This window comes from Henckelia pumila, chromosome 3, assembly GCF_033568475.1.
Source record: "Henckelia pumila isolate YLH828 chromosome 3, ASM3356847v2, whole genome shotgun sequence".
NCBI lineage: Eukaryota > Viridiplantae > Streptophyta > Magnoliopsida > Lamiales > Gesneriaceae > Henckelia > Henckelia pumila.
The window spans coordinates 70,882,886-70,900,077 of NC_133122.1; positions in this window are offsets into that span (position 1 = coordinate 70,882,886).

The following is a 17,192-nucleotide window of genomic DNA, read 5'->3' on the forward strand; positions in this document are numbered from 1 at the left end:
ATCCAACAAAAGTAATGGATATATGTCAATATGGATCAAGAAAAGAAAAAGAAAAGTAATGAATAATGGTGATGAATATTTATGTTGTGGTGTGTTTACAAAATATTAACTAATGTGAATGAAGTCTTGTCGAATATACAAAATGTGAAAAATGACTAAGTCTCAAAATCAGCAAACATGTATTTCAAATAAACACGGTACAACTAGTCACCTGCCGAATAATAATCCTAGACAATGTCTCACTAAGGTAGTGTTAGAGAGAGTTTTTATGAAACATTTCTCAGCTTTTCCTTAATAAAATTTTGAAATCTTGTAAAATTTTGTTAAAAAATGTTGAGAAGTGCTTCGTAGAAGTTCCATCAAACACTACCTAAGTACTTCACTCTAAACGGATTTATCTCTACTATTTTATAATAGTTGAGAGACCTATAGAAACTGCTCATTTGAGAACACCATAATTTTTTTCCACTTTTTTATTTTTCCAACGTGAGTTTTTTTCCTATCCTCCTCCTTCTCACTCCATGTTTCACACAAAATACTTCACGTTCTCTCTCTCTCGATTTCCATGCTATTGGGGGTTTCTTCATCTCCAAATTTGCGCTTCCTCTCCCCAATTTCCACACTTCTGCTCGCTACGCCTTTATTCAATCAAGGGTTTCCACTGAAATCGATACTTTTATTCCTCTAAATATTTTTTTTTGGTTTTCATTAATGGTTTTGTAACGTGTCGTTTTCCATCCATCACAACCATCGCCCATGGTCTGGAATCAGTAATCAAAAGTTGTTCTGGCCGATGCAGATGAACGAAAGCCCCTAATTTCCACACTTCTGCTCGCTACCCTTCCATTCAATCGAGGGTTTCCACTGAAATCGGTACTTTTCTTCCTCTCTAAATATTTTTTTTTTGGTTTTGATTAATGGTTTTCTAACGTGTCGTCTTCCATCCGTCACAACCGCCGCCCACCGCCACCACATGGTCCGGAATCAGTAATCAAGAGTTGTGCTAGCCGATGCAGATTAACGAAAGCCCCTGGTAAATAATACATTTATTTTTGCCCCAATTCGTTGGATTTTTCAAATTTGAATTAATTCGTTCTTTTTTTTTTGTCCTATAATGTTTTTGTTGACAGGTTTTTTTGGTGGATTTTTTTTGTCCTATCAAGTGTTTGTTGTGAAATTGATGTGAATCTAATACGTAACGTGAATAGATCATTAATGCGGTGTGTGTGATTTTAAGAAGTTTACATGCTGCTATTTTGTGATTATATGAGTAAAACCAGAATTTGGTCTTTAGAAAATTTAAATTTCGAATCAGAAACATTCAAATTTGCAATTTCTTCCTTTGGGGGCGGTGCTGCATCTTCTTCATCTTCTGTCATGTTAGTGTTGCGATCAGTTTTCATGAAATGAATTTCATATCAACATCTTTACTTTTCACATTTTATCTTCACTGATTTCATTAATTTTTTAATTTGTGCTGCCAAAATTTTTTTACTCATTCTCAGTTTTATTGCTGAATTTAATATTCATTAACAATGTTTTTAAAAAAACCATTTAGTGTTTAATTAGAATTCTTTTCTCTAAAAAATTTAATTTGTATTTATTGTTCGTATTTGACTTGCATTCTATTTTATTCAATGGCTATCTAATGTAAACATTATTATCAAAAAATATCGGAACAAATCTATTCCGATTATTTTACAATAGTTGAATTTTAAATTCTTTTTTCAACATTTTCATAAGTTATTTTCTTTTATTGTTGATTTTTTAGGCATCTACTCAATCTGCGTTTTAAGTTTAAAAATTTTAAATTAGGAGTGAGAAGTCGCCAGAAACATTTATTCATTCTCAGTTTTATTGCTGAATTTAATCTTCTTTAACAAATATTTTAAAAAAACCATTTAGTGTTTAATTAGGCTTTTTTTCTCTAAAAAATTTAATTTTTATTCAATATTCGTATTTGGCTTGCATTCTACTTTATTCAATTGCTATCTAATGTAAACTGCATTATCAAAAAAGATCGAAACAAATATATTCCGATTATTCCGAAACAGTTGAATTTTAAATTGTTTTTTAAAAATTTTCATACGTTATTTTCTTTTATCTCGTTGACCTGGATCCGCCCCGCCCCGCCCCGCAATCCGTTTGACTGGGTTGAATCCATCCCGGACGAGGCGGATTTAGCACCGTGTCGGGTTTAAACCCGACCTATTACCATCCCTGTATAACGACAATCTTATCAAAGAATAAAAATAAAAAAGTCAAATAGTGTAATTATTAGTGTACATTGCCTTTATTTAGTGTGATGCATAATCATGGATTTTTAAGAAACTAATGACCACAAACTACTGGGATGATTACTCTTTTTCTCTGTTGTTTGTGCCAAGTGTGTTAAAATAACATTAGTTAATACTTTATCGTTTCAATGTAGGGAAAAATTAATCACGTTTTTTCACCTCCATTAATTGGGGAAAAAAAAACTTTTTATTCCCTCTCCAATTAGTTTTTACCGATGAATTGACAACGGGACAATGCACATCTGTAATTCATTTATCAATGGACCTTTATATATGAATGGAACTTTATGACGTATAATGCATTATAAGCAATTGATACTAATGTGATTTTGACCCTGATCCACGATCGATGGAGACACGAAGTGTAATATCCCGTTATGCAGTCGTGTTTGTAGGGAGAGGGGGATTGGGTATAAGGCGTGACATAATGATATCAGAGATGGAGATGGTTGTCTGTTATAATTTCAAGAGATGAGTGTTATACAACACAAAATGTTACGGTATGAGAGCCATATCTTGAATACGCATAGCGCAGTGCTACATTCAATAGAGTCACCTCCTGAACATGAAAAAGTCACTTTATACTATTGAGACAGGTGGATCAGTAGGTCAGTTCATGAAGAGCATATCACAATCTAAAAGAGGAGTGACATATACTCTACCTCGCATTTGCTAATAATGAAAGTTTTAAAATAATTTACAAGGGGTTACAATGGACTCTTACAGTATTTGATTTAATCATTTTGTAAAACGATGAAAAATACGAGGTATTTACTATGGTCACATCATATGGTCATACTTGTGTGGACTCGACCCTGGGCATGACAAGAAGACATAATCAGGGGCGGATTTATTGTCGTCGCCCACTCGAAAATTTTATAAAATGTTACAACTATATATGATACATATACATATAAATATATATATATATATAAATATAGTAAAACGTATCTCATTTTACGAGCTTAAATGGTTAAACATAATTAAGAGATTTCAATCTAAATTATCCAAGTTATTAATTGGATCAGAAATGTAGAATCAAGACTTCGGAACAACCGAAGAGATCAAACCTTTCGATGTAAGTTCGGAAGCACTGAACCATAGCAGCTAAGATTGGAAGCAAAAGGTGAGTTCGGCCTTTCGAACGTGAGATCGGAATTTTCGAAGGTTAGGCCCAGCACACTAGTGAAGTGTCGCCAACGTTTGGACACGTAGACACATGCAAGAGATCATAACTTTCAAAGAGGTGATATCAAAGCTTCCGAACATGGTAGTTCGACACGTGGAAGACATGTAGAGATCGGAACTTCCAAACTAGGATCGAAGCTTCCGAACCCTTGCCTATAAATAGGGGCCGAATCCTCAGAATTTAGTCTGTGTTTGAGGTGTTTGAGTGTGTATCAATGCATATTCTTAAGGTTTCTTGCCTTATACTCGAGGGTCGAGCATTATCAAGGTGCTACGGGGCTTACGACGGAGCTGTTCTTGGACAGGGCCTTCGACATCAGTGGGCAGACGACGGACGTATGAATAGTTTGAGATCCCTATTAGTATTAAGGAGTATTTGTTAGCTCAGTTAATACTTTTAGATCAGTAATTGTGATATGGTGATTACAGGCTTGTAGGCTTGGACCCTAGACTGTTGCTACTAGGACTGTCGTAGTGAGGTACGTAAGTAGTGACTGAAATTTCCAGCGAGTATGCATGCTTATATGTCGCATTTTATGTGTCATGATATATGTTTTATTGCTTTGATATATTATATTGCATGTGCATATTCATGTTGAGCCGAGTCTCTTTCGAAATAGCCTTAGTAGTAGGGTCGCTCAGCCCTATATTCCTTGATATACTGTCTGACATCGGGAGACACCGTGATGAAGGGGACTGATGCTATGGTGGATCAGAAGAATGTGTGGAGTTACCCAACGGAGTTGACCCCAGATGGTACTACATACTCATTGGCATCCAAACTGAGCAGATATCATGTTAGCCAGTACCCAGTCATTTACATGCATCATACTAGGTTTGTATACTCATGCTTATCGTATTGAGCGTAGTCGCTCATGTCCAGTGTCTTGTTTCTTGGACACCTTATTCATCGGAGCGGTCTCAGGTTGGACAATGTTGATGTGCCGAGACAGGGATGATAGCTGGTGTTGTGACCGTAGTGAGTCGCTTAGTCTAGTAGTGTTATTACTAATTTTCTATATGGTTGTTAAAACAGGTTATTATCATTTGGTTTAGTTACTGGTTGTACTCCGCCGGTTTGGCTTTGGCTTTTAAACATGGTTTTGAGTTTTCGTTGTTATTATATTTTTCTCTTTGCTTAAGTTATCTTGATGCATGTTTAACAAAGACTAGTAGTAGGTGATCCGGGTAGGTCACTACATTTATGGTATCAGAGCATGCGTAGGATTTTTGGGACTCGGGTTTGAATTTTTTTGGTTTTTGATGACCACAAATCCTTTTAGATGGCCAGTAGAGAGGACGAGCATCACGGTAGTGTAGGTAGTTAGGGAGATGATGATGCTCATAGACATCCCCGTGCGCACCACCATCACCGTGAGGGTAGATGCCGTTTTGAGATGCATAGATTCCTTCGGATGGGGCCTATGCCTTTGGTGGGAGTCGAGACTATAGAGGTAGCTGATGATTGACTTGAGCACATGGAGAGCTTTTTCCATGCTTTTGACTGCTCTGAGGAGCAAATGATGGAGGCAGCTACCTTTCTCTTGGAGGGTCATGCCCGCAAGTGGTGGAGATCCGCGTCTACACAGTTGCTCTAGGAGCAGGGTCGTGTTTTGTGGACTGACTTCCGTAGGTTGTTTAAGCTGTTTCAATTTCCTCCAACCCTCCGTCAGGTGAAGGCAATCGAGTTTCTCAATTTGAAGCAGAAGTTCATCGATCTCTACCATTTTTCCTGCATATTGGCACCAGTTCTGAGGCAAAGTATGAACCTTCTTGTAGGGTCTGAATCAAGAGATCTTTAACTGGGTCACTTTCTGTGACGATCCCACTTCTTATGAGAGTTTAGTGAACCGTTGCGACAAGCGGAGATCATTGTGAGCCGAGCGAGGTTGTGGCAGTCTTCTCGTCCTACTAGCACTTTGGGTCCACGTGCTCAGTCGTTTAAAAACCAGGGATCTACGTCTTTTTAATTTGAAACAGGGGCATTTTCCATTTTGTCAAGAGGAAGAAGGAACATTGTTGTGAACTCTGTGGGAGGAGATACCCATCTGATCAGTACCTTTGTGTTTCTAGGGATGTTTTATTATTCTGAGAAATGGGCCATATGAAGAAGGATTGTCCTAGCCGAGGGATCGGATAATGGTTTTGGTTATCAGGCTACAATCCAGCAGCGTCCTCATGATTCATCTCATGGTCCGTCCAACTTGTGCCCACGTGTTCAGGGACAAGTCTTTGCACTCAACCAAGAGCAGGTTCATATCGAGAGTGAGCATGCATTTTAGGTACTTTTAGCTTATGTGGTATACCTTCTTACGCTTTGATTGACACTTGTGCATCACATTCATTTATCTCTGCACGATTCGTCAAGAAGTTTAGATTGCCCTACATTTTCTTAGACGTTCTCTTAGTTATAGCGACCTCGATAGGACAAGAAGTTTTAGCTAAACGTCTGTTGGTAGGGTGTACTTTGGGGTTTGAGGGACATCAGTTGTGTGCCAACTTGATGGTTTTAGCGATGGATTAATTTGACTGCGTCATCGGGGTTGAACTTATATCTACTTATCAAGCCACAGTAGATTGTTACCAAAGGCTTGTCTAGTTTCATCCGGAGGATGGTGATGGGTGTTAATTTTAGGGTGAGGGAGCGCGACCCTGATTTCGATTGTATCTGCTCTGAAAACCTGTCGTGCATGCTTTAGAGTCTAGCGAGAAAGGATACCTTATCTATGTCATAGATGCATCCTCGAAGGATAAGGACATTCAGGATATACCAGTATTTCGAGAGTTTCTGATGTATTTACTGATGATATTCCAGGGTTACCTCCTATCTACGAGGTAGAGTTTGGGATCGAGTTGATGCCAGGGATAGGACCGATTTCCCAAGCTTCTTATCGTCTGGCACCATCAGAGATAAGAGAATTGCAGCAGCATTTGCAGGATCTTCTTAGCAATTGTTATATCCGACAAAGTGTTTCTCCTTGGGGTGCCCCTGTTCTGTTTGTCAAGAATAAGGACGGGTCGATGCATCTTTGTTTTTACCAACAAAATCACGGACCACATCTAGCAAATTTATAGCAGAGCAAGATTTGGAGTTAGGAATATCACTGGCCGACTTAAGCATACGAAACACGACTTGCTCAGCATTCATCCTTAGAACTAACTCGCCCTTTTCCACATCAATTAATGCTCTACTCATAGTTAAGAAAGGACGCCCTAGAATCAGAGGCACTTCACAGTTTTCATCCATGTCAAGAATAATAAAATCTACAGGATAAATAAATTTGTCTATTTAGACTAAAACATTTTACACGACTCCTCTTGGGTATTTAATGGATCCATCAGCAAATTTAAAAAAAAAATTCGCTGGTTCAATGTTGCATATACCCAATTTCTTAGCAAGTGCATAGGGCATCAAATTTATACTTGCTCCTAAGTCACACAAAACATTATCAAATGAAGAATTTCCAATATGGAAAGGTATCAAAAAACTCCTTGGATCCTGATTTTGAAGTCCGTCTATGCTGCAGCACAGCCGAGCACTCTTCATTCATTGTGACTTGTGATATGTCATTAAACTTCATTTTGTTTTTCATTAAGTCCTTCAGAAATTTGGCATAACTCGGCATTTGAGCTAATGCATGTGCAAAAGGTATGTTAATATATAGTTTCATGAAAATTTCAAGAAACTTTTTAAATTGATAATCAAATAATAATTTCTTAGCTCGCTGAGGAAAGGGGAGACTAGAAACATCTGCATCATTATTAACTTCAAATTTTGAAGTCTTACCTTTCTTTTTCTTACTTGTCATCTCGGAGTTTTCAGCACCACGTGTATCCTCCTTGGATTCTGAAGTTTTCGGTCTGTCCATAGTCTTCTCTTCGTCCCTGATTTCTGAATCCTTCTTTTGTGACCTCGTCATGACCATGATATCATTAACCTCCCTTGGGTTCTTCTCAGTATTGCTTGGCAAAGCTCCTATGGGTCTAGCCGACAATTGGGTTGCTATCTGGCTGATGTGGTGATAATTTATTATTTTTATTTGAGTTAATTGATATGATTAGGAGAATTTGCGTTGATTAAATTCATTTTATAGTTACTAATCATTATTTGTGTTTTGATATAGGAAAATATAAAAATGGTGAAAAATAATTGAAGAAAAGAAGCAAGAAAGAAAGAATATGGAAGTAGAGCAGTTTGTTAGAGCTGTTAACGAACAGCTCTATCCAACAGCTCTAACGAACAGCCCTTGAGGAGTGGTATCGCTCTAACAAAGGGCTCTAACTGTAGCAAAGGAAGAATTGAGCGCTATTGAAGCAGTTGAAGCGCGATTGCCCTTGACAAAGCGCTGTTGAGAAGTGGAAAGTGCGATAGCGCTTGTGAACCACGCTATTCAGCCCCCTTGAGTAGCGCTATCGCGCATGGGAATAATGAGCAGCGCTAGTAGTTTTTTGCGTACAGATTTGTGAGACAGAGTTTCGATCGCTCGATCGGTAGTCTTTAACCGATCGAGCGGGCCATTTGAAGAGTTTGGGGCAGAGAATTCGCCGCTCGATCCGTCAACTTCTACGGATCGAGCGGCGCGAGCGTGCAGAGTTTTTAAATTTGGAAATTCTTTGGCCGAGTTAGATATAATCTTTGGAATATTTGAAGACTTTAAATACCTCTTATAACTCAGAAAATTTGGATCTATTATCACTTTATGACGACAGGAACGCGGAAGAACTCTCTTGACCGCTAGGTTTCTTCTCTCTTTTATTAGATTTAATTTTATTTCATGAAATCTTTTAGAGAATTCATGAATATTAGTGGCTAAGTTTTAATTCTTAGTTAAGGAAGACGAACACTTGAATTTATTTATTTGTGAGATTTTGATTTTGATTGTTTAATTTTTATTTGAGTATCAAGATATGTTTGGAATTGATTGTTATGTTTGTGTGTTTGATTGTTGGCTGGCCAACCTATGATTTTATCATACAATCTACTGCTAAATCAGAATTCAAATTGAATAAACTAATTTGCGAAGCAAATATGATTGATATTTTCCGCTTGTGAATCTATTAAATCGTATGAACATTTCTTGACTTGATTAAATACAACCGCTTGTGCTTGTGTTGTTTAACTTCATCAATTTCACTAGTTTGCATGCTACCTTAGATTTAAATCTTGATCGCTTGTATCTGGGTTGATTTATTGGTAAGGGTTAATTTAGAACGCTTGTGCCTAATTAACTAAAATTAAGGTAAGATAGGAATTAAATTTCCAATGATGAATATTCAATAAGAATTAATTATTTTTAGAGAATTGATTATCGAATGAATAACTTCAAGGGTGAAGTCGACCGATACCAAGACTTGTTTTTAATTGATTTCTTTAATATAATTTTCAATATTTCATGTTAGTGATAAAATTTATTTTAATTTGCTTAAATTTTTAGTAGTTAAGATTCAAATCTCAAAACCCCTTTTATTTATTTTCAGTATTTTTAAGAACACACTTAAATTTCACTTTTCTCGTGGGAACGATCTCTACTCTCACTATTGCATATTCTATTTATCTGAGTTGAGTCGTGTAATTTGGGCTCGACACGACTAAGCGCTACCAGTGGCTTATCTGGGTCTCCAAATTTTGCAACATCGCCTCTTGATTTTGCAAGCGAGTTTCTGTAGTGACCCTTACCGAGATTACCTACTATTCAGAACTTAAGCATGCAATTGACTTAAATAAACAGACATTCAGAATAAACTGCGGAAGCAATAAATATTATACAATCCCAAGAAAAAGAATCTGTAAATACCCAAATAATTTATACAACCAAATCGAAAGGTGTATTATCCAAATACATCAGAATATAAAACCTAGGAAGACATCCAGCTGACCAATCGCCGTCTAGCCCTTTCGGGAACCACCAGCCTCATCCAACCGCAAGCCTGCCCCTAGACAAAGGGTGTCCAAACACACAAAGTACGAGACGTGAGCATAAAATGCTCAGTACAAGAGTATGAGTATACATGCATGCAAGTGTACCGTCTACTGACCAGAGGCCAAGGAACATATGACAAAGACAGACCGGGTCCTAGTATGTAGCACGTTGTGCCGTTGCTTCAGGAGGTGACTCCCATAACAAAATATCAGTGGATACTCCGGACCCAAATCGATGTAAGTCCATCCACTAATAGGATAGGGTAAAACCCTACTAACAGACATCTCAAACGAGATAGCTCAATATGTAAATGAATGCAGCATAAAATCATGTCATATAAATCATGCAGTCACATAATATATGCATACTCAGTCAGGATATCTCGAACAGTAATTTTGTACCTCAACTACTAGGCAAGCTCTACTAGCTTTAGGTCCACGCCTATAATCCGCACTACACTTCCAAGTGATACTAATATCATTATAGTGCTCTAAAAGCCTTAAATAAGCTATTGCATACTCCTAAATATTTTTAGGAAGCAAAAGCTATACCTGCATCCGTCGTCAGTCCTTTGATGTCGATGCCCTCAAAACTTGGGCACAACTCCGCTGCGACTCCCGAACGCCTTGCCGACCCCCAGGTCAAACCTAGGAAGAATAAAACTATTTAAATGAGCTAATAAGGAGGAAGAACTCGCGGAATAGGTGCTGAAATGTGAAGCCTCGACCCTATATTTATAGGACACAAACGGAACCTCCGATGCAGCATCGAAGCTTCCTTTGTTGCCTATCCGCCACGCGGCAAAATCACTTTGGCTGACTGCAGATAGACAGAATTGGAACCTCCGTTCCGAGCCAGAGCTTCCTTTGCGACGCACATCATCGCTGACGTAATATCCATCGGAGCTTCCGTGGCACACCGGAGCTTCCGATCTCTATCGGAGCTTCCGTTTTTGCATCCGGAGCTTCCGTTCTGACCAATGCTCAATTTTTTTAATTTGCGTTGATTAATCCCTTAATCATCTTACTTGGGTATGGGCTACTACAGTTTCAGTACCTGCTAAATATTTCATCATGATTTTCTCAAAGGTTGGCTTTTTCTCAACTGGCTTTGAAGTGTTTGTGGTGGGATCTGCAGGTTTCCATGAGAAATTCGGATGACTCTTCCAGTCAGGATTGTAAGTGTTGTTGTAAGGATTGTAAGGATGTTTCCCTTGATTTCCCATGAAGTTAGCCGCATCGATTTCAAATACTTGCTTCTCCTCAGTTTGCTGTACTTGTACCTGATTAGTTTGAGATGTCTACATGATCGCCATCTGATGTGTAAGAGCATCAATTTTAGCATTCAGTTCTGTCAGTGCATCGACTTCTAGAACTCCAGTATTTTTCTCCTTCTTGACATATGGCCATCCTATATTGCTTTCAGCCATATTCCCAATAATCTCCCACGTTTCTGCTGGTGTCTTCCTGAATAAACTTCCATTGGCAGTGGCGTCCAACATGAATCGAACCGACTAATCAGCTCCATTGTAGAATGTCTGAGTCTGTTGGCTCTGAGTGAGATTATGCTGAGGACACATCCTCAGCATCTTTTTAAATCTGGTCCATGCCGCATGAAGAGATTCTCCCTCCTTTTTCTTGAATGAGATAATGTCAGAGAATAATTTTGTCATCTTCGTAGGAGGGAAATAGTTGTTCAAAAAAGTTTGAACAAGTTGGGTCCACGTAGTGACAGAACCCGCAGGCAGATCAACCAACCACTTCATAGCTTCGCCTTGAAGAGAGAATGGGAATAACCGCAGCCGCACTACATCAGTTGTTACCCCATTAGTCTTGAAAGTGTCGCAGATTGACAGAAAACGCTCCAAATGAGCGTAAGGGTCTTCCACAGATGTGCTCCCAAACGAGCTTGTAGCTGAATCATTTGAATAATTGAAGGCTTCAATTCGACGTTGTTTGCCTCAATAGCCGGGAGAACTATGCTAGATCCATATCCTTCAACTGGTGGACGAATGAGGTCAAGAACAGTTCTGTTGTCCGCCATGTCTTCTTCTGATTCAGATTCTGCCTCAAGTTCAAGATGGATAGATCTCTTAGCTCTTCGGATCCTGCTGAGCGTGCGTTCGATCTCTAAATCAAGTGGTTTAAGCTCCCTAGATCGAATCCTATGCATGCATAACAGATAGTACCTGAAAAACCCAAAGAAAAGAAAAGATTTCAGAATTTAGAAGGACAAATAAAATAAAATAAAGTCTAATCTCAGTAAAATAAAAATTCTGATATCACAAACAGTCCCCGGCAACGGCGCCAAAACTTGACCGCTTAAATCGGTATCAACTAGCAAATGCACTTGGTCAAGTAATAGTAAATGGACAGAGAGTCCAAGTATCGATCCCACAGAGACTGTAGTCAATTCTCATGAATTAAATATTTTACTTAATCTAGACAAAATCATAAAGAGAGATTTGATTTAAATAAAATTAGAATTTAAAATAAAAACTGCTTAAGAAATAAGAATTAAAATAGCTGAAAGGAAAATTTAATTAAAACGAGACAACCAAGACGCACGTAGGTACCGAACAAATCATGTAACATGTAATCAATTCTGAACTCAGATTTAAATATTAAATTACGGTGAATTTTTCTAACTTGTTTAAAGGTCTATTTCTAGAACAATTAAACCTATTTAAATATTGACGGATTAATTTTCATAACTCTAATCAAAATAAAATGCATTAGAAACTATGAGAATTCAGTTTGCACCTAAAACCGCATGATGAAATCGAATACTATTTCTAGTCAATTTAATCTCGTGTTGATTATTAGAGTGATCGAAATCAATTCCTCCTCTGTCGATTTGGAATCGATTAATAAGCAAGCAAACAATTGGCCAGATCATTCACAAGACAAATTTAAATCCAAAAATCAATAATATAAAACTAAATCTGAAAAATCCCAAATAAACATCCAAGTTTTCTATATAGATTTGTCCGGCCCAATCACGTGGCCTTGATCGAAAATAAAACTACTTAATAATTGAAAATAATAATCAAACAAAAATTAAGAAAAAAGAACAGAAGAAGAAAAAGTATAAAAATCTTCTCCCAAGCTCCCAACCTCCTTGCGTTGTTCTCTGCGTGAAATCCCCTCTTTCTCACGTCTGAGAAGCTCCTTTTATATGGCTTTAAAATCCCATGAAATAAAGCCCGCAAAATAAGAGTTTTTATTTTCGGAAATTCTGATTTTTTTCTGATTGCGATCTCTCGCTCAAGCGCATAAATTTAATTTTTTTCGTTTTCTCCAGTCTCGCTCGAGCGCATAAACGTGCGCTCGAGCGACAGCTTTTCTGCCCCAAGAGTTTTTCTCGCACAGGTGCAAGCACAGTTGCGTAACTTTGTTGGGGCAATTGCGCTGCTTCATTCTTCAAACAAGCTAAATAGCGTTTCTTCATGGCGCAATAGAGCTTCTTGTTTCCTAAATCTAGCGCTATAGCGCTTCTCCTTTCTCTCTAGGTAGAGTTGTTGTTTAGAGCTGTAGCTCTATACAACAACTCTACTTCTTCATCTCCATGGCGCTTCTTGCTTCCTAAATCTAGCGCTATTGCGCTTCTCTTTTCTCTCTAGGTTGAGCTGTAGCTCTATACAACAGCTCTATTTCTTCATCTCCAAGGCGCTAAAATCTTTTTTTCTTTCTTTGCTTTTTTTTTCTTCTATTCTTGCTCTCAAAATTCCTTTAATTTCCATTTTTCCTACAAATAAAACCGAAGAGTAAAATGTACATACATGCCATAAAACACATAAAAACAACATAAAACAATATGAATGCACACAAAATAGACATAAAAATAACACGAAATAATGCACACAAAATGCACTTATCAACACCCATACTTAAACCTTGCTCGCCCTCGAGCAAGACACAAAAAAAAAATCATGCAAACACAAACATAAGTAAGGACGAGTCATGGAAATTATAGCCTCAGAGAAGTTCCAACACTAACAAAACAAAATCACAAAATTGCTCTCGGTTTTCCATAATACACCATCATTTTAGCGTGAACGTGTATGTTCCATGTTATTTCAGCTACATTAAACTTAAAAAGAATCCGTTCTACGACTGCTTAGCGACCTATGACAAATCAGTGTAAGTTTCACAATCAAGTGTCCCTTCCTCCCAACAATCTCTAACAAAAACACTATGAGGACCTTGGTTTTAAACATCTAATCAAGAATAAATCATACAATCGCTAACAAAGAATCATTATCGAAAGTAAAAAAAATTAAAAAAAAATTTAAGAGCATGCCCGGACCGTGCATTAATCTGCAGAGGACACGGACCCTGTGCCACCTCTGGGTCAAGGTCCATGCATCCAAAATACACTTAAAGTGCAATTCTCTATTTTGTGCATGGACTCCGTGCACCCTCCGTGCCCGGGTCCGTGCTTAGACTTTCAAAAACTTCAAGTTACTGCCTCAAACCTCGATCACACGAACCCATGCACGGATGCATGTCCGGGGTCCGTGCATGAACAAAATCTGAATACTCAAATAAGCGAGGGTACACAGACCCCTGCACGGACGTAGGCACGGGGTCCGTGCCCTGCTAAAAATCTGAAAAATAACTAAGGCAGCAGATTATATAAAATCCAACCACAACTCCAAAATTCTCATTTCAACATGCATAAACTCATACAAAATGCATACAGCAGTACAAGATAGTTCCAGACTTGTACGTTTATTCAACTAGTAGAACATGCCTCGGTTCTAGGTTTCAATACAAAATACATATCAAGTTCGAAATACATATTCAACTTCTAAAACTCCAAGTCCTCACTCTATCAACACATCCCATCTAGCCATGTGATCTCTGACTCGGTCCTACCCCACCTGTTGTCAAGCACACATACAAAGACAAGACAATAGCTGAATAAATTCGGTGAGAATAACATTCCCAGTAAAAGAGACATAACAAGTAAATCCACATAATATATCAAATCATTATATACACATCCACAAGACAAGCAATTCAAGTAGTATACCAACAACATGAAATATCAACAACATAATTCGAAATGCAATGCATGTCTTTGGGGTTCGAGATTATCTGAAATCGGATAATAAATGGGAATTTATTTCTTTGATTGGGATCCCGAGGACAAGATATCACCACAACTCATCGACTCTCCCGATCGAGGTGAATGCGGTATATCTCGCTTCCTCTAGACTCTGAAGTATCTATAGAGAGTTGATCGGGCTATTGAAGTACTAATTGACGACCAATGCCACTCGACTATAATCCCCAGAAAGTCTAATTTGATGTGAAATCAATTAATTCGGCTCAATATGAATGCATATAAAAATCGTAGTACATTCAAGTAATTCAACTCAATATGTTTAATCAATCAAACGATCAATCATGCATGTATGTGATTTAGGGACTCGAGAATCAGTCTAAACTAGAGTATTCATCCTTTTTCAATTCGATGACGTCTTTTACCTTTTTCCATGATTCGATGTAGCTGCAATCTAGACAAGTTACAAGAACAAGAATTTCCAATCAAAATTCCATTCAATCGTAATTCAACGATTAAGGTAAACTCGTTACCAAATCTCGATCAATTCTTCGAATCTTCCAATTCTGCGAACTCTGAACTCAATCTTCTTCAATCCAATCTGTACGGAGATAAAAATAACTCAATAATAACCAATCAACCCCAAATCAAATCCGAAATTCAATCAAACTCCCCAAATTATGAAAATTCAAACCGGCGGCATAACGGCTATAATCTGAACAACCGAAAACCACAAACATCAATATAACAATCCAACCAAATCATAACAATCACAATTCATCCAATTCAACACAATACCAACAAATCCCAAAACTCATATTCTCGAATTTAGCCTAAAAATTCATAAGAAATCCGAATGAAGTTCTTTTTTCGATCCGACTTTGAATATACGATCTAAGCTAGATCAAGAACAACATATCCGAAAATCATACGATTCTAACAACGTCCGAAAAATGAAGTATGACTGATCGGAGAAATACTTACGGTAGAATGAAGCCTTTGAAGCCGTGATCGCGAATATACCTTCAGATTTAATTTCTGTCGGACGGATCGAACAAAGTCAGAAATTTGAAGGCTTGAAGATGTGTTTCTTTAAGCTTAAATAAAGTAACCGTGAAGAAGAATAAAGGAAAGGAAGAAGAAGACTTGGTCAATTCAAAAACAAGTTGAAGATAATATATAAAATCCCCATTTTGCACTTTGGTCACTGAATTCTTCAAAAATTGTAATTCAGTCCCTGATCAAATATCACTTCAACCCTCGAATCTCATAAACTTTGATTATCAATATTAAACTCCTATAATCTCATTTAGGCTAATTTTGAGGCATTACAAACACAACGCCCTTGAGATAGATTACGCACCTTCGGATTTTACACCCGATTTTTTTAAGCCTCAATAATTACCTGCAGACTTAGCTACAACTAAGATAGGATTAGAATTTCAATCCCCTCGTCTATAGCCCAGATGGAGCTACAATCCCATTGAACCCGCAAACTTAGCTATAACTAAGATATAATTCGAATTTCAATCCCCTCGTCTATAGCCCGGATGGAGCTACAATCCCATTGAACTCGCAAACTTAGCCATGGATCGGTGATTAGGATTTCAATCCCTTTCCAGGCCCGGATAGAATTGAAATTTTTTATTTCAAAACTTTTAAAATTTTTTAAAATTTGTAACCCCATTTAATCCGCATACTTAGTCAAGAACAAGGTGATTAGGATTTCAATCCCTTGCTCATAACCCCGGATGAAGTTAACTTTATTTTCACATAAATTCTCAAAAAAATTTAACAGATGTGCTCAAGATCATACATGCAATGTTATAAAATCATTGGGATTCAAAAACACTATCAAGCTCCACAAACACCTATTGTCGTCCAATGGTCAAGCAAACCCAACCATCATCAAATACATCGCTGCATTTCACTAGTCTAACATGTGTGCTTAAAATTATTCACGGTTAAACCAACAGTTTCTTATGTCCAATCAAAAGCAATAATTCTCCCAAAAACAATTTTAACAACTTCATCATCATAGGCTAATATTCATCATCCTACTTGTGCACACGAACCAAACACTAAATGAATGAAACAACATGAAAAATGATATGAATACGAACTATATGCAATGAACTAAACAATATGGATGCAAAACACAATGATCAATGATGCACAACAAACACCCCCGCATACTTATCTAAATCATTGCCCTCAATGATCTAGAACACAAACAAAAACATCAAATGACATGGAACAAATGCAAAAAAAACAAAATGCAAACCAAAACAAAAACTCCCCTGGTTTACAGTTGGGCGGATGCATCATTATCCTTTTTAAGCTCGGGTGGGGGCACTTGAAAGTTAGGCGCTGGAGCAGCAAACTGGAACTGAAAAGGTGGAGGATATTGTGGAGGACCTGGAAACGTCGAGGGATCGAGCCCAAGCTGGGCATGCCTCAAATAATGGCGTCCATGGCTTGAATATGAGCATTGGTAACAGCCATGTAATCATTTTGATAATGAGCAAATGCCGTGAGTTCCTGCACCAAATCAGGAAGTGTGCGACGATGGGGTGGAGGTGGACGTGATGCGGCAGCAGTGCTGGAACTAGCTCGACCTCTCTGTGGAAATTCCTTCGCTCTCTTCTCTTTTTTCTTCATAACAAGGGCCCTTTCAACTGGTTTCCTCGGTTTCAACCACTCCTTGTCGGCACGA